The 22,715-nt window shown below is 44.1% G+C and overlaps 1 protein-coding gene across 4 annotated transcripts in view; it reads right to left on the bottom strand.

Annotated features, from left to right (window-relative positions):
- The window catches only part of PTPRF (protein tyrosine phosphatase receptor type F), a 1,173,234-nt gene that overhangs the window by 509,839 nt on the left and 640,680 nt on the right, over nucleotides 1-22,715 (bottom strand). For 3 of the 4 annotated variants that reach the window (XM_075320465.1, XM_075320466.1, XM_075320464.1), the window contains one exon: nucleotides 14,919-15,082. The exons of the other annotated variant lie outside the window; for it this stretch is intronic. The gene's annotated coding sequence lies outside the window, so the exon portion shown is untranslated. The remainder of the gene's footprint in view (nucleotides 1-14,918; nucleotides 15,083-22,715) is intronic. 4 annotated transcript variants of the gene reach the window in all.

The raw sequence follows: 22,715 nt of genomic DNA, 5'->3' as shown, positions 1-22,715 counted from the left end.
AATTCTTAGGCCTCATTCAGGCCTCCAGGATTTCCCATCAGTGTTTGGTCCGTTTGTCAGTTTTTACCCTAAGTGTTTCATTAGTGATTTACTCGTATGAAAAAATAAAACAAATTCCAAAGCTTCTCCTATCCACTGCAATGTTAATCAGCTCACGGATTATACACGGATGTCATCTATGTGCAGTCCATAATTTACGTGGACCCATAGACTTGTATGAGTAATTTTGATCTATCACTCGGAACAAAAACTACCAAGTTGCCATGATTTTTTGAGGACTCCACAAAAAAACAAAAAACAAGGACACGTGAACAGCTCCATAGATTATGAGTGTCTGCTTTATTAGTGAAATGCACAGACGGAACACAAAGTGACTCATGGACGTGTGAAAGAGGTCATAAAATGTGTCAATTTATGGTTCATTTTCAGTGATGAATCTGTCAAATTTTAAGACTGTTTAGTCTAAGCTTAGACCACCTATATACTCACTAACTTTGAGCCAGAAATGTGAGTCACAATTTTTTGGCTTCTTTTTTTTCGGATGCATTAAAGGGAACCTGTCACCAAGTTTGGCAACTATAAGCTACGGCCACCATCACTGAGCTCTTATATACAGCATTCCAGAATACTGTATATAAGAGCCCAGACCGCGCTGTATAGCGTAAAAAAACACTTTTATAATACTCACTTGGGGGGCGCGGTCCGGTCCCATGGGTGCTGCTGCTCTCCGGCCCGGCGCGTCCTCTCTGCTGCGATCTCCATCCTCCTTCTCAGCCCAGTGTGGATGACATGTCTAAGTCATCCACACAAGTGGTCCTGCGCAGGCGCAATTTGATCTGCCCTGCTGAGGGCAAATCAAAGTACTGTAATGCGCAGGTGCGAGGAAAGGTTGCAGAGACCACCTGTGCATGCGCATTACAATACTTTGATCTGCCCTCAGCAGGGCAGATCAAAGTGCGCCTGCCCAGGACCTCAATGTCGGCTAGTGTGCATGACGTAGGACGCGTCATGCACACAGGCTTCAGAAGAAGGAGGATGGCGATCGTGGCAGAGAGGAGGCACTGGACCGGAGAGAGTAGGTGCTGGACCAGAGAGCAGCGGCACCTATCTGTCCGGACTGCCCCCTAGGTGAGTATTATAAAAGTATTTTTTTTACGTTCTACACAGCGGCCTGGGCCTTTATATATGGCATTCTAAAATACTGTATATAAGAGCTCACTGGTGGTGGCCGTAGCTTATAGTCACCAAATCTGGTGACAGGTTCCCTTTAAGTGGTACATTAAATTAAGCAACACCCTTTTCTGTAAGCCCCACCCCAGTCAAGAAAGTAAATAAAGTATCTAAAATTCAGTATAAACATGTCATTAATGGGGGGGGGGGATTTGCACAAATTATGACAGAATTCTGGCTCATTTAGCTTGATAAATATGCCCTATTATGTTACTGCCAAGAAAAGAAGGGAAATCTCAGAAATACAGATTGTGCTGCACATTTATTTCTCACAATTTTCTGGTATGTTTGTTTGTTTTCATTGATTGATTTTTGTAAATGGATGAGAGGGATTGTCCACTGGAATATGAATATTTATATTGATGACAGTAAGCTCGGATAATGACAGAATTCCAATATTTAAGAGCTATTCTAGGAGGCCTCATGGACTGCAGTTACAGATTGGACATTCATTATCTACTGTTGATAATCCAATATTTTATTATAGAAAAATGTTTAACCACACAGCAAGAAGCAAAATATTAAAGAAGTGCAGATTAAACTTGTCATATTTATACATATTCTGCTAAGGATCCAGGCTGTATTCTCCCCAGACGAGCCTTCAATTGCGCCATTAATTTGTGATTTTTGTTGTTCTTCGATGGAATCCACATCTCCTCCTACAGTAAAGTACTCGCTGCCTTCAATCTCATGTCGGCCGCGGAATTAACATTATACATATAATTTCACTGCTTCTCAGAGCCGAGGGTCCCCCACGGCTGTCAGTGTTTCTTGTAGTCTGCAGTGAGCAGTTGCGCTGTCCACCACTGCAGACTCTGGATGTAGCAGAGTCAGAATCGTCGTGGGACATCGTGTAGATTATGTCACACCTGCACGGGTGTTTTGGGGTTAATAAAAGGGTGAAAGCGAGTGTGAGTTTATTTTTTTTTTCAAATAAAGTATTTTTCTGTGTGTTTAATTCTTTTGACTAGCAGGGTTCGTAATGGGGGAGTCTTATAGACACCTCCTCAATACTAAACTTAGGGCTTGATGGCAGCTGTGATTTTTGACAAATCAGAGCTGACATCAACCCCATATATTACTTTGAATTCTACCGCACCAGGGCAATTGGAATGAGCTGGGTAAAGCACCCGTAAGATGTGCCAATTCTGGGGCAGCTGAGGTCTGGTATTTTAAAGCTGGAAGGGGCCATAGCCATGGCCCTTCCCACCCCAATAACACCAGCCCCCACCTGTCAGCTTTATCGCAGCTTGTTATAAAAAAAATGGGGGACCCTACGTTGTTTTTTAAAATGATATATTTCAATATTTTAAAAAACGTCTTGGGATCGATACCCTTTGTTTGTGATAACCAGCCATGGTAAAGCTGATAGCTGGGGCTTGCACCTGTAGCTGAGCTGCTGATTTACCTACACTGGTCATCAAAAGGAAGGCGAGAGTTAACGTAATTTTTTTTTCTTTACATTGGTGTGCCGGCTAATTACAGCCATGCCAATACTTGACATGGCTATGATGGGGCCGGAAGTGCCCACACAGTTATGCTTGCTGATTGGTTGCTCTGCAACCTTTCAACAAGCTTTATTTGTATGACAAAACAAAAAGGAATCGGACATACAGGTAAAAGTCTGTATTCAGGTCCGAGACCTGGACACCCTATGTTTGATACAAACCCCGAACTAAAGTTCGAGTTCACTCATCCCTAGCTGCAACGTCAAATCAATGGGAACTTTACAGATTAGGACCTCGGTTTGTCAGTTTGACAGAATCCGACTGATAACTGTTTGAAATGTTGCAAGTCTTTGAAAGCGCTATTCGTAGCTGCACCTATTTTTTTTTAAGTTTTGGGATTTTTACAGCAATAAATTCATCATACTTTATGCCACAAAAGTGTAGTAAATTATGAAAGAAATGTACCAAGTCTTTGAATGGAGCTCATTTCCTGCAGTGGCGCACAGTAACTCAAAGGTAGTGTTCTCCAACTCCAGTCCTCAAGAGCCACCAACAGAGCATGTCTTCAGGATTTCCTAAGCATTGAACTGGTGTCAGAATCATCCCCTGTGCAGGTGGTTAAATTATAACCTGTGTAATACTAAGGAAATCCTTAATAGGAGGCACACACCTCAATGAATTTGGTGCATCTTACTCCAGCACAGTCTTGATAAGTCGAGGCCAAGAATTTAAGCCTGAACTCAAAGTATAAGCACCAAATGTTAGGTGCAGTAATATAAAGCCAACAGTGCTAGACGCTAAAGACAACCTGATATATATATGGGGGCCTCCCGGCTCTGCCATTCACGTGATATTGCTGGGGGGGGGGGAGGAGAAAAATTGAGCTGTTTGAATTTCAAAGCCCGATCCTTTTGTTTTCAGGGGTGAATACCCCCCACAGATGACGAGACAAACCTGACGAGCCCAGCAGGGCGATGAAGTCTATATGAGATGTCAACATTGGAGCTGACAGTTGAAGGGTATGTCCCCATGGGGTCAAATACAGAGGACTTTCAGCTGCAGAGTTCACTGCGAGCAATCTGATGTCTATTATAGTGGCAGAATTGTTGATGAGAATTTACTAAATCTCTTTCAAACGCTGCAGAGAAAATCCGCATCATATAGTGACTGACGCTGCAAATATTAAATCATGGTGGATGCAAAGGCTGAAATATGCAGAAAAGCTGCAGCATTTTCTTCAAGAAAATCTCTTTTTTGCACACTGGAAATGTCCTATGGTTATATACATATTAGGAGAAAAAAATGACAGCACGGGCGTGCACCACCCATATGTGCAATGGAGAATAATCGTTGCGTAGGTCCTTTAGATTTAGTGAAGGTAAGAGCAAAGTATACAATAACATTGAAGAAAACTGTGCAACGCTGAAGCTTTCCAGTCTTAATAAGAATATTTCTGGGGGCACAATCTGAGCACTTTATAAATTATTTGTCCAATTAAGGTCGGATTCACACAGATCGTGATACATAGATTGGCCACGGGTCTTCTGAACTCCTATGATCTGTCAAGTTTGGGGCAAGTGACCTGTGGTCAGGGTGTGCATCACGGTCCACACCTTGACTGCAAAACATGGATGGTTGATACCAGCCTCATTGTGCGCAAACCTATACAAGACCCAGAAATCAACGGGTTCTGGCAACTAGTTCTTAAAATGAAATTGAGAGGAGAGTCACACTGCCCACACCACAGACAGCCCTGATTTCATGTAATTACAGCCGTGCATATTTTACTCAGAAATGCTGCATCGTTTCAGACACAACATACCTTTACATGCCAGCTTAGGACTATGACTGGTCCAAGACGCCAATCTCCAGCAGGTATTCCCCACTCCACTCAACAAGACTGACCGGTCCTCCAAATGTATTTGTATAGTGAGAAACCTGTCATTGTATGAGAGTGTCATGCTTGGACTGGTGAGTGTCCGACACACATTAGGACAGATGTGCATGGATCAATGACTGTCCGGTGCACGCCAAAATACAATTACAGTGGTATCAACAGGGACGGTAAAGGAGAAGAGGACCCTGAAGATAGGGAGCAGGGAATGGGTCAACTCCTGACACTAACCTGTGTCTGGTCCCTAAGCTCTCGTAACATCCCTATATGAGTCCTTCCCATCGTTGCCGTCATGTGCCTAGTCCCTTACTGTCCCTCTACTCACCCTGGATAGTGACAAGGCTGGTGAGTATACTAGATGTCACCACAATGGTAATGACACACAGGGGAAAGGAGGACAAACAGGGAAATATAGACAAAAGGATTTACAAACAAACTTCACTGCTGCAGCCAGTCATCAAGGCTGTAGCCGACTAGGCTCCAAAACGAAGCACTGCAACAGCTAAGTTCCAGCAGCAAACACCAGCTACTCCAAAAAAACGTCCTCCCTCCACGGTGGTCAGAAATAGAATGAGGTTCTATTACCGGCATCACGTGATGAATCATGTGACTATTTAAAGGAGATGGGAGTGGTCCCAAACCAGCGAAGGTGAACTAGCCAGGAGCTCCTAGCAAGGAAAATTTCAGTCATTAACCCTTGCTGCACCAACAGAAAGCAAAACATTTAAAATCACAGAGCAATGTGAAGCTTCGGTGCCACACTTGTCACAAGTCACTCAAGCACAACTGACACTCATGACAGAGTTTGGCGGAGAGAAGCTGCTAGTCCTGTTGGACTAGTAATCCATGGTCTACCGTTGGCTTTTCAAAGTACATTTTCCATGAAATGCAGAAGAATTTTAGAGCAAAGTGTACACAGCTGTAATAACAAAGCCAGTGTCTAAATCATGCTGCCAGTAGTTTGGGAAACATGAATCTTCTGTCAGGTTCCCTTTAATTTGTGCCTAACCTCACTAAACAAGAATCATTGCAGCCTTGTAAAAAATGTCTCAACAAGAGTGTAGACCGTTATAGTAGAGAAAGGGAAAATAGCTCCAGATTGTTGTTCGTGGTGTAAAACGACAGTGTGTTAATCGGGATGAGAGCCTCACGTGTCCACATACTTTTGCTCAGAGCATTTATTTTTACATTCTCTAAGACATCATTGCACTTTAGCTCTTGAGCTTTCCAAGTCTCTTACTCTCTTGGACTCATCTTAAATTTTGATAACAGAAAAAGAATTTTATGTCTTGGACACGAGTGCAAGAAAATGATAACATTCCTTGCCAACTGAGGATTAAATCACAGTAAGAAGTTCTGTAAGAAAAAAAAATTAGTTTGGCAAGTCTCAAGGAAGTTGTCAAATTGGAAAGAATTTACAAAACTTATAGCAAATGTATAGGAAGAAAACAGACGGACAATCGTGTCACACGGTGCTCCCCTGTGGATACGCACAGCCCTTCATCATATGTTTATCTGGGTTGTTTTTTTTTATCACTGCTCACTATGCAGAATGCCTGACAGGTGATAACTGCAAGAGACTGTATAAAGACGTGATCATAGGTCCAATTACCTAAGCAATATATTCACTCTTTATTTTGGTGATGATGGATAATTGTGAACATTGAAGTCTTTGTACAAATTATTCAAACTTTCATGGCTGTAGTCATCAGCAAAGACAAGAAATAGAGAATGAGGTTATTTGTAGACAATTCCTTTACCCTAAAGCCTGCTTTACACGTTACGATTCTGCATACGATATCGTATGCGATTGTAACCGCCCCCATCGTATGTGCGGCACGTTCAATTTGTTAATAACCCCCGTCACACGTACTTACCCATCCATACGACCTCGATGTGGGTGGCGAACATCCACTTCCTGGAGTGGGAGGGACGTTCGGCGTCACAGCGATGTCACGCGGCAGCTGGCCAATAGAAGCGGAGGGGCGGAGATGAGCGGAACGTAAACATCTCGCCCACCTCCTTCCTTCCGCATTGCCGGCGGGACGCAGGTAAGCTGAGTTCATCATTCCCGGGGTGTCACACACTGCGATGTGTGCTACCTCGGGTACGATGAACAACCTGACGTTCAATTTTTAGGAATTGAACGACGTGCGTGTGATGAACGTTTTACCGTTCAATCTCAATCGCACGTAGCTGTTACATGCTACAATGTACGTTACGATGCCGGATGTGCGTTACTTACGACGTGACCCCGCCGACACATCGTAAGATATATTGTAGCGTGTAAAGCGCCCTTTACCACATGGATTGTAAGATTGCACCTCTATACCTGTCGGTTTGTTAAATTTTTTCTATGTATGTAATATGGATGTAATGTTTTTCAATTGATGCTTTAAAAATAAATATCACAAAAAAATGCATCTAACATTGCATATGGTTTTGCTGCAGCCGATTTTGATGTGGCTTTAATAATAATAATAATAATATTAATAATAATAATAAATATTTCTATAGCGGCAATATATTCCACAGCGCTGTACAATTCAGGAGGTTCATATACAAAGAAATAACAGTTATAGAAAATACAATAATTGGAGTATGGAAAAAAGACAATCCTGCTCGTGAGAGCTTACAATCTACAATGTGATGGGGGGGGGGGGGACGAGGTACAAGTGCTTACTTACAATGGCAGTACAGCCATCTCAAGGAAATTGGGGATAGATAATGGCTGCCTGGACCAGTTGGCCAGAACCTTGAGATGCATTTGGGTGCCATGGCATTTGACATGGGGTTATATTCTTTAAAATCCTTTAAAAAGGAACCTGTCACATTCTAGAACGCTGTATATAAAAGCTCACTGGTGGTGGCCGCAGCTTATAGGGGACAGATCTGTCCCCTATAAGCTGCGGCCACCACCAGTGAGCTCTTATATACAGCGTTCTAGAATACTGTATATAAGAGCCCAGGCCGCTCTGTATAACATAAAAAATATGTTTTATTATGCTCACCTGCGGGGTGGTTGGGTCCAATGTGTGTCACTGTGTCGCTGGTCTCGGTCCGGAACTTCTTCTGTTCCTTCCATCGCCATCCTCCTTCCCAGCTCCGTGTGGATGACACGTCCTACGTCATCCACATAGAGTCCTCCATTGTGCTCCTGCGCAAGCGCACTTTGCTCTACCCTGCATGCGTGGGTAGTCTTTGAACCATTCCCGATGCCTGCGCATTCTGCCCTGCATGCGTGGGTAGTCTTTGAATCATTCCCGATGCCTGCGCATTCTGCCCGCAGGAATTAGATGGATTTTCCAAGAGTAACTTTTCCCTCCCAGTTCTGCATCTCCATCACTGCCCGGGTCTTGCTGAAAAGCTGCAGTGACACGACATCTACTGCCCAGACGACCTCTGCAACTAATCACCAGGATCAGTATCTCCACCAATGTAGACAGCATGGGCTGCTGAGTACAATGATTAAAGGGAGCCTGAAAGCTGCCCGGTCCATGAGCAGCATGCATCGAACACTGGATTAAAAAGGAACCTGAAAGCTGATAAATGCTTCTCAATCCATGTATCAGACACTGGCTGAGCAATTTTAGCTAGGTGAGTTTGACTCTGAAACATTTCGGCATTTCAGAGATAAACATACTTTAAAAGCCACTGTATGGAAGGCTATTTATTAGGCCAGGGGGTCCCCGGCGGCTTTTCCACACCAGCTCCTCTTGAATGGTCTGTCCCTATACACACACATATAGTGTCACTTAATTGGAGAGGAGAGGGTGGGTGGGGAGAAACCATTGGGGACCCCTGTGCTACTAGTCCCCCCTGCAGATTGTTCCCCGCAACAGTGTTTCAGAGTCAGACATACCTGGCTGAAATCATACCAACGACTGTAATATACACTGCCCGCAGACCGCACAGCATGTATCATCTGTCAGGTTACCTTTAACTGCAGCATTAATTAATGTAATTTTATTATTTTAACACATTTCCTGCTGTGATCGGTCTTTTTTTTTTTTATTCCAGAATATCTCATTAAGCGCTATAGTGGTATTTCCATTGCTCTGCTATTTAGTCACAGTACAATATATTATTTTTGTGCTATATCCTGGTGCTGCCCCTCTAATCAAAATACAATATACTATTTTTGTGCTGTTAGTCTATAACACAAGTACTTATTCAGCAGTATGAAGGTATAATTTGGTCAATGTTTGTTACTTTGATATGGGCATTATCCTGCATGCCACTGATAATTTGGTACAGTTTGGCAGTTTTAAGGCCAGGCTCGCATGAGTGTATATTCTCTGTGCAATAGAATGGGATCAATAATGTTAATGATAGTCCAATCAAGCTCTGCTCTGAGTTTGATCAGTGTCATCTACTGTGATCCAATTCTCTTGCATAAGAGAATCACAGCACAGGTGAAGAGACGATGGAGAAGAAAATTTCTCCATTCTGTGAATCCCCGGAAAACAAACTGCACTCAGATGACATCTGTGTGCAGTCCGATGATTTCCAATGGCTGTGCAGCGCCCCACGGGGCAGGTGGTCAACCTACTCGTTGCCAGGCCGTGGCGGGTTGGGTCACGCGATGTCACGGGTGGCCTTGCCCGGTACCGTTGCCGAGAGGTGTGCAGTAAAAGGAAGGGAAAGCGGGGAGTGTGTTGTGACGTCACCTGTGGTATGTGGCCAGGGATCACCCGCTGCTGCAGAATTCCTTGCCGGGGCAGGTGTTATGGCAGCCAAGATGGTGTCACTCCCCACAGGCGGAGAGGGCCCTGGCCGGGTGATGAGGGCAGTAGTCTGTTATGATTAAGGGACTGAGGAGGATCAAAAAATGCGGAAACCCAAAAACTAACCAGAGTGGCTGGAACGTTAACGGACTGCAGACATAATCCTGACACACAACTAGAAGTAGCTGTGGGACGAGCCTACGATGACCTAGTCGTCTCGACACAGCCGGAGAATTAAATATTTTTACAGATAGAACTATAAGAAAAGCTAATCTGCCTCGGAGCAATCCCCAAATATATAGATAGCCCCCCACATGTAAAGACTACGGTGATATAAGAAAAAACAATACAAAGCTAGAAAAACAGGTACAGCAAAGGTGAGGCCCAAACTATCTTTATAGGAAAGGATAGGAAGGAGTACTGTCTGCAGCCGGAAACACCCTAATAAATACCAGCATGTCTGATATGGAAAAACCCTGAGACCAAACAGCCTCTCCCCCACTATATCAGCACTCTGATGTTACTTGGATCCAAAAATACTAATATAGATGAGGGACTAAATTAATACCAAGCATGACAAAAGACAATACATTGCAGAATCATTGAGCTGGGCATACAGACACTCCCAGCAGGGAATGATCCAATTCCACCAAGAACTCCACACAGGCAAAACAGGAATCAAGCATTAGTATCAAAGCAGAAAAAACAACAAGAAAGGGGAAACAATAAGCAGAGGTGCAAGACCAACTTATCTGAGAGGAGTTCTGGTAGAGAGCAGGGCTGGTTTCAGAATGTCCTTAACACACAGGATATCCATTGAGCATCGGCAAGTAACAGGAGAAAACTACTCAGCTATATAGCCCAATCTGAGAGACCTGATTTGCAGTCTTCCACATGTGTGTGGCTTTCATTCTACAAATCAACTGCACCGCCAGCACTGACCACAAGAGGGAGCCCCAAACTGGAGAATGTATTCACAACAGTAGTCCATGGGAGCGCCGCAAATGACAAGGTATGTGGGAGGCACCCCCAGAAAAACAAACAATGTGTTTTGGCCTATGTCATATTCATGGTTATATCGTTATAACTATGAATAAGGCATAGACATAAGTGTCCCCTCACACTGCTGGATCTCTTTTTAGGTTTGCTTCTGGATCTATGGCCCAGACCTGGACTTTTTTCAAGCTGAAGAGAGGGACGCTAACACTAGGGGTGTTAAGGTGAGCTGACAATTCGTGTGTCTCTTTATCATATATAATTGCTCTGAGTGCTAACCAATAAAACATCAGATAGCACACGTCCGTGGTCTAACACTGCCACACACTGCATGACAGTGCACTACATGGCAATTCACAACTAAAAGGTAGCACACAGGGCAAAATGCAATATAACAGCTCATTTTAAATGCCATATTAGTTAATCTTTTTATATTTGATAAATGACTCAATTGCAGGTTCTGCTGATTTAATTCACCCAAGTGTTCCCATAGACTCACAGAGTCCAAGCAAATATGTCCAGGAAACCAATGGAAACAGTATTGTCAGCGCAGCAATAACCTGAGACGCATGCCTGCTTGTTCAGGACATTCCTTCCTATGACAAACAACTTTCTATTTGGAATCCGTTTGCTTCTTAGTTTACAAAGTTAGCGGTTAAAGTTATCGTGGAGTTTTCTCATACATCATCGGCCGGTTATACACCAGGGTATTGCATCTTCTCTTTGCTGCGCTGCTGTAATCAGCACAGAGCCGGGAGCTATTCCTGACTCTGGAGCTGCGAGCAGCAGGTTGATAAAGTGCCAGTCTCTTTTATTGACACTAAATGGAAATCTCCAGGGGTCTCTAGCGATGGGGACTAATTAGGATGTTGGGTTGGAAAAGAACCAGCCCTTCACATTTCATAAAGCACCTTTGGGACTGGTCCGCAGACCGGCCTTTCCCCGGCTGAATCCCCAGTGGCACCGGAGGACCTGGACTCGACACAATTATGTTAATGTATGATCCACCGAGCGCTCTTTACTTGCGCACTGTAACTCACGAGTTATTAGCTGGATACAGTTCTCACAGCAGAAAACATCCCCATATAAATTGTAATAATTAAACTCGTTTGTTTCAGGCTCTTAGGGTTACTCTGCGAGCTGAAGGAGGCAGCGTGGGCCTGGCAGTGTCTAAGGCTTTCATTTCACGCCGCCGACCTCACCGCACAAAGGATGGAAGTATTAAAATCAGCAGCTTGAATCACTCCTTCCCCAAAAAGCAATAATGCTATCATATACTTCCAGCCCCGTAAATGTGAACCCAGAGAAGCCTCCTGCTGGCTGTAATCACCGGTGCCAGCGAGCGGGCACAGCGGCGGGTCCACGAGGCCACGGAAGGGCGGCTCCGGCTGAAACCTGAACCCTGCAACATCTACAGTTATTCTAAGAAGATCTTTGTAAAATGTTTATCTGACGAGAAAAGGGGATAGAGGAGAGAAGACAAAGCCTCTATTTATAGTGTGTGATGTCATTGTCGTGTGTCATCGGCCTCTGTGTACACAAACGTGTGCACTTATCTGTGATACAACAGCCCTATTCATACACATAAGGGACAAATACAAGTATTGTTCTCGCTCCAGCGACACTCACAAGAACCCTCAGTCTTTACAACTATTCTATAAAGAAAAAAGGGAGAACGGAATATTAAATGCGAATTGCATAAGCAATAATTCCCCAACATAATGGTATTATTAGTCCCTTTGTCTTAAAGGGAACCTGTCGTATCCACTATGCCCTCCAACCCAGCAGCATTCCTATCTATTTGACTAAGCTACTTGCCTAACCAGCCCGGTATAATGTTTTTCACTAATATATAAGATTAAAAAAAGAATTTATAAACTCGTGTGTTCCTATGCTAATTAGGGCCTTGACTAGTCGATGGGGCGTTGTTTCAACAGAGAAGTCGGTCCTTTTTCCATGTTATCACATCCCTGTGATAATGTGATTTCCATGAGACGCCATCAGCGCTAGCTCCTGAAAATCTTGCGCAAGTGTGCAGCTCATTTCGACCGCGTCAGTGCGCCTCAGAAGCATGGTGTACACTTCGAGGAACAAGCTTGGCTTGCATGTATAAAAGAGAGACTAGAAACCGCTATCTAAGGTGTATAGCCAACTTCCATCCCCAAAATCATGACAGTGTGCATTGAGCACACTGCCACAACTCCCATATTCCCGTGTGGGTGGGCTGACACGCTCCTGGAAATCTCATGCCATCAGCGCCAGCTCCTGAAAATCTTGCGCAAGTGTGCGGCTCATTTCGACCGCATCAGTGCGCCTCAGAAGCATGGTGTACACTTCGAGGAACAAGCTTGGCTTGCAAGTATAAAAGGGAGACTAGAGACAGCTATCTAAGGTGTATAGCCAACTTCCATCCCCAAAATCATGACAGTGTGCATTGAGCACACTGCCACAACTCCTATATTCCTGTGTGGGTGGGCTGACACGCTCCTGGAAATCTCACGCATGCGCGCTTTGCCTCTCTGAAGCCAGGTGTACACTTCCCAGCTTCAGAGAGGCACACTGCGCTTGATTGAATTAATGGCTTCAGCACTTCTTCTTGAGCAGTGCACCTTGCTCAAGTTAGGAAGTGTACACAAGGCTTCAGATGAGAGTGAATAAATCCGCACACATGCGCAAGAGTTCCAGGAGCTGGCGATGACGCCCATTGGGACATGATAACATGGAAAGAGGGCCAACTAGTCTGGGGAAACAACACCCCTTCGACTAGTCACAGGCCTAATTATAATAGGAACAGTGCAGTTTATAAATAGTATTTTTAAACATTGACTTTAGGGAAAAACATTAGACAGGGCTGGTTAGGCAGGGAATTTTGTCATGCAGATATGAATGCTGCTGGGTTGGAGGACATAGGGGACCAGACAGGTTCTCTTTAAGAGAAAACAGATAAAAACAAACTTCCAATGAAGCAGCAAAATCAACGGTCTCTCCTGGCACCACAAGCAAAATACACCATTTAGAGCAGCCTTTATTACATCATGGATCACGCTCTGTTCTGTATCCAATAAATGCAATAAACTGTAGATGAGACGTTGTCCTATTATAGACATCGGTAGTATATCGCTATAATATTCCCACTATTGGGCGATAAATCAATAGTCGTTTATGCTGCCTACTATAGAGATGACCAGAAATAGAAACGTCAAACTCTCCTTACCTACAGAAGACATCCCTAGCCACCCCACAAAATATGATGTCCCCACTCCACCTCTCTCTCCCTCAGTATGATGCCCCCACCTTTCCCTCCTACAGTATGATGCCCCACCTCACCTTTCCCTCCCATAATATGATGGGCGCACACCACCACTCCCTTCCACAGTATGATGCATGCACACCATCACTCCGTCTCACAGTATGATGCTCCCACTCCACCTTTTCCTCCCACAGTATGATACCCCACTCCACTTCTCCTCCCACAGTCTGATGTGCCCACCCCACCTTTTCCTCCCATAGTATGATACCCTACCCCACCTCTCCTCCCACAGTATGATGCCGCCATCCCACCACTCCCTCCCTCAGTATGATGCTCCCACACCACATCTTCCTCACCGAGTATGATGCCCGTACACCACCTTTTCCTTCCATAGTATGATGCCCCCACACCACCTTTTCCTCCCACAGTTGATGCCGCCACCTCACCTCTCCTTCCCACAGTATGATGCCCCCACACTACCTCTCACTCTCACAGTATGATGCCCCCATACCACCTCTTCCTTCCCACAGTATGATGCCCTCACACCACCTCTCTCTCCCACAGTATGATGCCCCCACACCACCTCTTCTTTCCACAGTATGATGCCCTTACCCCCCCTTTCCCTCCCACAGTATGATACCAGCACAGTTTTCCAAAAGTACTGTGCAGAATGTGGCTTGAGGTTGAGGTGTTCTTGTGATGTCATTGTACTTGGTATGCTGAGACTTAGTTGCATAGGCTGGATGGTGTAAGTAGGTGCTAAAGCCTCCCTGTTTTATCATTGTATATAGGTCTCGGTCTACGTACGCATATAGGCAGATACCTGTCAGTCTTGGGTAGTGGGAGGGGAGAAGCTCCAAGGTACCCGCCTATGTGACTAGTCCCCAGTGCGCCAATTAGAACATGTAGAGTTGTAAGAGTAGTAAATGTAGTCACTAGGGTAGTAGGCACAGCAGTCACTATGGGGCCTAACAACAAAATTGGGCCATTTCTATTTAGCTATACAATACAGGTAGTGATGTAGGCAGGGTGGAGAACTGAATGATGAAGTTTTATTATGGAATTGTCTTAGAATTGATCTGGAGGCCTCCTGTGCTGTGGTCCATTTCCCTCTCCACTGACCCACAGTCAGGTTTGGTCGCTGTCTGGGTTCTGAACTATTTGTCTTTGTGTTTACGTCTGGTGTACACATTGCCTTTCTGCGAACAGGTGTCTTCGATTAGGTAATTCAGTCTTATCACCTGCGAGTGTAACTATTTAAACCCTCCCCAGGCTTCCATTCCCTGCTGGTGATATTTCTAAAGAGGAACCTGCTTGAAACTTTAGGATGTTTGATTTGTGTTTTTACTTGCTTATTATTATTTTTGATTTACCTTTTTTTTACGCTGCACCTTCCCCCAATTTCTTAAGGAGGTGCGTGGAACCCTCGAAGGCCGCTTAGGGAGCTACTGGTCCGAGTGGTCATCTGAGTTATCCGGTTAGGTTGGTTTCAGTCTACGCAGGGGCCATTAGAGACTGTGCAGCTGGGATCTTTAGTCTGTAAAAGAACCAGGTGGATCAGATGCAGTAATCTTACGTAAAACCTTATTTTTTTTTCATTTATTACCACGTATGCACTTAAGCTTGCATAATAGGAACCCTTTGTAGACCTGTCTAAATTTGTCCCTTCTTTATTTTTCCATTATTCTATTAGACCGCTTTCACACTGCGTTCTGACCTCCGTTCAGTAGTCCTGTCGGGGCTTCTGTCCAAACCCCATTGACTATAATAGTGCAGATGGAGTCATCGTATGCTTTGTCGTGCACCATTTTTTGGCATATGCACTTTCTGAAGGTGGACACCCAAACGCAGTCTAGTACGTCTGGTGGGTGTCCACCTCCAGAAAACGTATAGGCCCGAAAATGGTGCCCAACAGAGCATACGGTGACTCCATCTGCACCATTGCAGTCAATGGCTCCATTGGTGCATGCGTCCGAAACCAGTTTGCAGGGGGTTTGGACGGAAGCCCCGACAGGACCACTGAACGGGTCCTTACTGAGTCTTGATGTTTGCATCATACCTGTATATTATATATGACATCACTATGTTTTTTTCTTATGCTGTGATGTCACATGTAGATGATACACTTTAAGTGCGATATTTCAGTGCCATTTAATCATGATGTGAATTTTTCATGTACTGTGACCTTACTGTGTGCACTATTCATGTTCCTGTGACACCAATGTTTGCATTATCTATGTACCTTGATATCTGTCTGTATATTATCTCTTTGCATTTCATACTACAAGAATGGATCAGACTGCTGAAGTCAGGTATTGTGAAGTGCGGCCCATTACAAGTTTTGCCATGAAGCTCACGGTTACATGTCACATGCTGCATTGTGAAGAAGAATAAAGGCTACTTTACACACTGCGATATCAGTCCCGATATCGCTAGTGTGGGTACCCGCCCCATCTGTTGCGCGACACGGGCAAATCGCTGCCCGTGCCGCACAACATCGCCCAGACCTGTCACACATACTTACCTGCCCGGCGACGTCGCTGTGACGGGCGAACCGCCTCCTTTCTAAGGGGGCGGTCCGTGCGGCGTCACAGCGACGTCACTGAAGCGTCACTGAACCGCCGCCCAATAGCAGCGGAGGGGCGGAGATGAGCGGGACGTAACATCCCGCCCACCTCCTTCCTTCCTCATAGCGGCCGGGAGGCAGGTAGGGAGAGCTTCCTCGCTCCTGCGGCGTCACACGCAGCGATGTGTGCTGCCGCAGGAACGAGGAACAACTTCGTTACTGCTGCAGTAACGATAATTGAGAATGGACCCCCGTGTCGCCGATTAGCGATTTTGCACGTTTTTGCAATGATGCAAAATTGCTTATCGGTGTCACACGCAACAGCATAGCTAATGCGGCCGGATGTGCGTCACAAAATCCGTGACCCCAACGACTCCGCATTAGCGATGTCGCAGCGTGTAAAGCCCGCTTAAGGGTTGAGAGCAGACGTCTCCATCAATAATGAGAAGGATGATTTCAGACTACCCCATATTATTAAAGACCGCTTTACACGCTGCGACATCGCTAGCGATGTCGCTAGCGATCGCACCCGCCCCCGTCGTTTGTGTGTCACGGGCAAATCGCGAACAATATCGCAGGTACGCGTTACACGCACATACCGTCCTAACGACATCGCTGTGGCCGGTGAACAAACTCTTTTTTAAGGGGGCGGTTTGTGCGTCGTCACAGCGACGATACACAGCAGGCCACCAATAGAAGAGGAGGGGCGGAGAGCAGCCACATTAACGTCACTCCCATCTCGTTGCTGGAGGACGCCGGAACTCTGTTGTTCGTCGTTCCCGGGGTGTCACACGTAGCGATGTGTGCTGCCTCAGGAACGACGAACAAAGTGCGTCCCAAAAGAGCGTCCCAAAAGAGCAACGATATTTGGGAAAGGAACGACGTGTCAACAATCAATGATTTGTGCCGCTTTTTGGATCGTTAGCGGTCGCTCGTAGGTGTGAAACGCAACTACGTCGCTAACGAGGCCGGATGTGCGTCACAAATTCCGTGGCCCCAGCGATATCTCGTTAGCGATGTCGTTGCGTGTAACGGGGCCTTTAGTCATGTTTATTGGACTTGTTTTACATCTTATGCAGTGATGTTCCATATTATGTTTAAATTACTTTAACCCTGTTTGCACCATTTTCCGGTGTATAGCTCCCTGGGATTAAGGCTGCTTCTAAAATACAAAATAATAAAAGTAATACACTGGGGAACTGCATAAGTGGCAATTCCACAATATCCTCTTATTATGAAAATCCCTTCTTCTACAAACATTAGCAATCGCAGGCAGACTGCTGGCTCATATTTACGACAGCGAGCATTGTGTCTGGAGCAGTCTGCTCCTAACGGGGGAGTTGTAAAGAAGGTAAATATACAAAAAACATTGGAAAATCACTGTTTAACGTAGGTCTACCAATAAAAGGCGCAAAAAAGGCATTAAAAAGTGTGAAATGATGGCACAGACACAAGAACAAAGCTCTCAAATCACAGAATAAGCAGCAATTCCTCTCTCAAAGTGTTCAGAGCCAACTTTTTAGTATTCGGATAAACAGGATGAAAAAGCACAGTGGATTTTTTTTAGAGCAATTATTAAGCATGAAGTCAGATGACAAAGGCTCTGTGCGGCTGTGCTGTGTATGGGGAGTGCTGTCAGGACATGTACATTAAAGATAATTGTTCCTGTGGACATTATCTCCTTTGTATTCTGTGCAGACGAGCGCCGCGATGCATGGATGCACCTCTCTGCTGACTCTTTGGAGAGGAATACTGTCGTCTCCTCTCTAAATGAGGTGTGTTGGAGCCAGGAAACAAATGGTTAATGCTCCATGATTACTATTTTGCAGGATTGGCTCTAAGTAGCTTTGGCAAGAACTGAGAGACTGGGTAATTCAGGTTGTTACCTGCTGAACACACGCTCGGACCCAATTCTTTTTTTTTTTTTCCTTAACGGATCTGGCAGAAATGCAAAATGTCTAAATTCTTGTTGGATTTGTTCTCAGCAACCGAAGACCAAGGTCTGAGAGACTTGAAAGCATTACTAGGATATACAGTGACTGATGCAGATCCAACTGCTAAAAAAACAAGCAAATGTGCAGTTGTGCAAAAAAGTGTGATTTTTGGAGTTTCAACGCCAATTCCATCCAGCTCTGCTGGGAAAAGTGGGCAAAGCTCGGCTGGGCATCAAATTCATCATAGAAAAAGGAGAAAAATGTATGAAGCTCACCACGCCTGCTGGAGAATAAGCGCACTGGATAAATCCATCGATCGGGGGGGGGGCAATCCGCTGACAGTGCAAAGTTAACATGTAGAATGGAAATAGAAGGGAGCTAGCGGCGCATCCATCCAAATAAAAATGTTCTTTTCTTAGATTTCCATAAAACAGGTGGATCTATGAGAAACTATAAAAACCTGATGCGTCTATGGCGCAACAAAGAGAACCTGTCAGGTGCAATATGCACCCAGAACCACGAGCAGTTCTGGGTGTATATTGCTATTCCCTGCCTAACCGTCCCTGTATACACTAGCATAGATAAAGAGATCTTTAGAAAAAGTATTTCTAAAGATCCTTTATGATATGCAAATGAGCGTAGGGACTAGTCACAAGGGTGTTTGTTCCTGCGCCCATTCCGCCCTCTTATCATGGCAGCACGCCCACAAAGCAGCATCATCAGCAGTGATGTGCGTACATGTGTTCACTGTCACCGCTGATCAGAATCCCGGCACTTCCGGTCATGCACAGTATGAAGCTGGGCAAATGCATCCCAGCTTCAGAGAAATCTAGTGCGCATGACCGGAAGTGCCGGGATTTATGATCAGTGATGACAGCGGACACAGGTACGTGCGTTACTATTGATGATGCTGCATTGTGGGCGTTCTACCATGTTAAGAGGGTGGAATGAGCACAGGAACTAACACCCTTGCGACTAGTCCCTACGCTCATTAGAAAATCATAAAGGATCTTTAGAAATACTTTTTCAAAAGCTCTTTTTATGTTTGCTACTAAATGCAGGGATTAGTAATATGCACCCAGAACTGCTTGTGGTTCTGGGTGCATATTGCACCTGACAGGTTCCCTTTAATCATAGGCGCTAAACGCCACTTCTCGGGCTAGAAATGTGCCCGTATTTATAGCTTATCACATGGATTCACCTATTTTATGGAAATCTAAATAAAAAATTGTTTTCATTCAGAAGGATGTGCCCTTAAAAGGGAACTAATCAATAATTATATAGGATTGTCCTATATAAACTAAAGCCAGTGCTATACTGGTGCTATCAGGCTGATTCTATACATACCTTTAGTGGTCAGCTCGGATGTTTAGGTTTTGAAATCCAAGAAAGTAAAGTTTATAAAATCAGCATCTTCTTGAGTGACAGCAGCTGAGGATCAGATAATATCTGGGGTGTGGGGGTAATCATAGTTATCCTCTCCCCCTGTTAGAATTAGCATACAGTGCTGGCCAAAAGTATTGGCACCCCTGCAATTCTGTCAGATAATGCTCAGTTTCTTCCTGAAAATGATTGCAATCACAAATTCTTTGGTATTATTATCTTCATTTATTTTGCTTGCAATGAAAAAACACAAAAGAGAATGAAACAAAAATCAAATCATTGATCATTTCACACAAAACTCCAAAAATGGGCCAGACAAAAGTATTGCCATCCTTAGCCTAATACTTGGTTGCACAACCTTTAGCCAAAATGACTTTGAACAACCGCTTCCGGTAACCATCAATGAGTTTCTTACAATGCTCTGCAGGAATTTTAGACCATTCTTCTTTGGCAAACTGCTCCAGGTCCCTGAGATTTGAAGGGGGCCTTCTCCAAACTGCCATTTTGAGATCTCTCCACAGGTGTTCTATGGGATTCAGGTCTGGACTCATTGCTGGCTACTTTAGTAGTTGCCAGTGCTTTCTCTCAAACCATTTTCTAGTGATTTTTGAAGTGTGTTTTGGGTCATTGTCCTGCTGGAAGACCCATGACCTCTGAGGGAGACCCAGCTTTCTCACACTGGGCCCTACATTATGCTGCAAAATTTGTTGGTAGTCTTCAGACTTTTTTAATGTCATGCACACGGTCAAGCAGTCCAGTGCTAGAGGCAGCAAAGCAACCCCAAAAACATCAGGGACCCTCCGCCATGTTTGACTGTAGGGACCGTGTTCTTTTCTTTGAATGCCTCTTTTTTTTCCTGTAAACTCTATGTTGATGGCTTTTCCCAAAAAGCTCTACTTTTGTCTTATCTGACCAGAGAAAATTCTTCCAAAACGTTTTAGGCTTTCTCAGGTACGTTTTGGCAAACTCCAGCCTAGCTTTTTTATGTCTTGGGGTAAGAAGTGGGGTCTTCCTGGGTATCCTACCATACGGTCCCTTTTCATTCAGACGCCGACGGATAGTACGGGTTGACACTGTTGTACCCTCGGACTGCAGAGCAGCTTGAACTTGTTTGGATGTTAGTCGAGGTTCTTTATCCACCATACGCACAATCTTGCATTGAAATCTCTCATCAATTTTTCTTTTCCTTCCACATCTAGGGAGGTTAGCCACAGTGCCATGGGCTTTCAGCTTCTTGATGACACTGCGCACCGTAGACACAGGAACTTTCAGGTCTTTGGAGATGGACTTGTAGCCTTGAGATTACTCATGCTTCCTCACAATTTGGATTCTCAAGTCCTCAGACAGTTCTTTGGTCTTCTTTCTTTTCTCCATGGTCAATGTGGTGCACACAAGGACACTGGACAGAGGTTGAGTCAACTTCAATCCATGTCAACTGGCTGCAAATGGGATATATTATGGCCAGCACCTGTTAGGTGCCACAGGTAAGTTACAGGTGCTGTTAATTACACAAATTAGAGAAGCATCACAGGATTTTTCAAAGAGTGCCAATACTTTTGTCCACCCCCTTTTTCATGTTTGGTTTGGAATTATATCCAATTTGGCTTTATGACAATTTATTTTATTTTTTTTTCATTTAAGAGAAATTAAATGAAGATAATAATACCAAAGAATTTGTGATTGCAATCATTTTCAGGAAGAAACTAAGTATTATCTAACAGAATTGCAGGGGTGCCAATACTTTTGGCCAGCACTGTAAGTATTATACAATCGAATTTAAACCAAAACAAGTGAAAGACTAGGAGTATTCGTGCAAAAGACCAAAAAACAAAAAACAAAACTCCTAAAAACAATATTTATTATTATATAGTATTAAAATTGCTCTAGAATACAGAGCGTAATAACTCTTATATTATCAAAGTAGTAAACTGGTCACGTGAGGTGAGTGGGAGGACAAAAGAGGTAAAAACCAACTAGTGAAAAAAGGAGCGCTGATTATCTCAACACTCAAGGTAGAGCTCTAGGTAGCATAACTCCAATCATTTTCATTTTTTCAAATCGAATAACCTATTGTTCTAGGGGATATATAGAAGGGGATAGTCTATCCCTCCCTTTTACCTACCTACCAGCGGAGGTGCACCATGAAGTATTGGGTACCCCCCGCTCCTCGTCGGCTTTCCCTATTCTGTCCCTTCGACCCGCAAGTCGTAAGAAAAACCACCACCAAGAATGGAAAGTGCACAATAGTCATCAGGTCATTATCATAATATGGTTACCTAAATAAATTGGCAACCCTGATGCAAACAATCCTTTATAATAAAAAGGAGAGAAAAAAAGATGATGCTTATTAATGTATTTGCATCAGATTTGGAAATCCATACATAGTTTTAAAACTATAGGGTTGCCAATTTACCAATACTTCATGGTGCACCTCCGCTGGTAGGTAGGTAAAAGGGAGGGATAGACTATCCCCTTCTATATATCCCCTAGAACAATAGGTTATTCGATTTGAAAAAATGAAAATGATTGGAGTTATGCTACCTAGAGCTCTACCTTGAGTGTTGAGATAATCAGCGCTCCTTTTTTCACTAGTTGGTTTTTACCTCTTTTGTCCTCCCACTCACCTCACGTGACAGTTTACTACTTTGATAATATAAGAGTTATTACGCTCTGTATTCTAGAGCAATTTTAATACTATATAATAATAAATATTGTTTTTAGGAGTTTTGTTTTTTGTTTTTTGGTCTTTTATTATACAATTGACCTAGCAGGACCTGTGGTGAGGTCATACCCATGTGACTAGAAGGGGCGGTGCCTCAGCCAACAGAAAAATGTTGCTTTCTAATATCATCTTTATTGGCTGAGGCCCCGCCCCTTCTGGTCACATGGTATGACCTCACTACAGGTCCTGCTAGGTTGATTGTATAATACTTATGCTAATTCTAACATAGGGAGGGTATAACTATGAATACCCCCCAGATATCTGATCCTCAGCTGCTGTCACTCAAGAAGCTGATGATTTTATAAACTTTACTTTCTTGGATTTCAAAACCTAAACATCCGAGCGGACCACTAAAGGTATGTATAGAATCAGCCTGATAGCACCAGTATAGCACTGGCTTTAGGTTACATAGGAAAATCCTGGTGATTGGTGCGCTTTAAATTCCTTCTATTTCTGCTCTACAGCTTTATCATAAATGACAGCACAAAAATTGAGTAAATTAAGACAGCAACGTACTCCAGTCGTTGTCTGAGGTGGTGCATTGCAGCTAAAAGATGCCCCAAAT

This window comes from Anomaloglossus baeobatrachus, chromosome 8 (assembly GCF_048569485.1).
Source record: "Anomaloglossus baeobatrachus isolate aAnoBae1 chromosome 8, aAnoBae1.hap1, whole genome shotgun sequence".
NCBI lineage: Eukaryota > Metazoa > Chordata > Amphibia > Anura > Aromobatidae > Anomaloglossus > Anomaloglossus baeobatrachus.
Note: the sequence above shows the minus strand (reverse complement) of the source record. Positions and strands in the feature narration are given on the sequence as shown.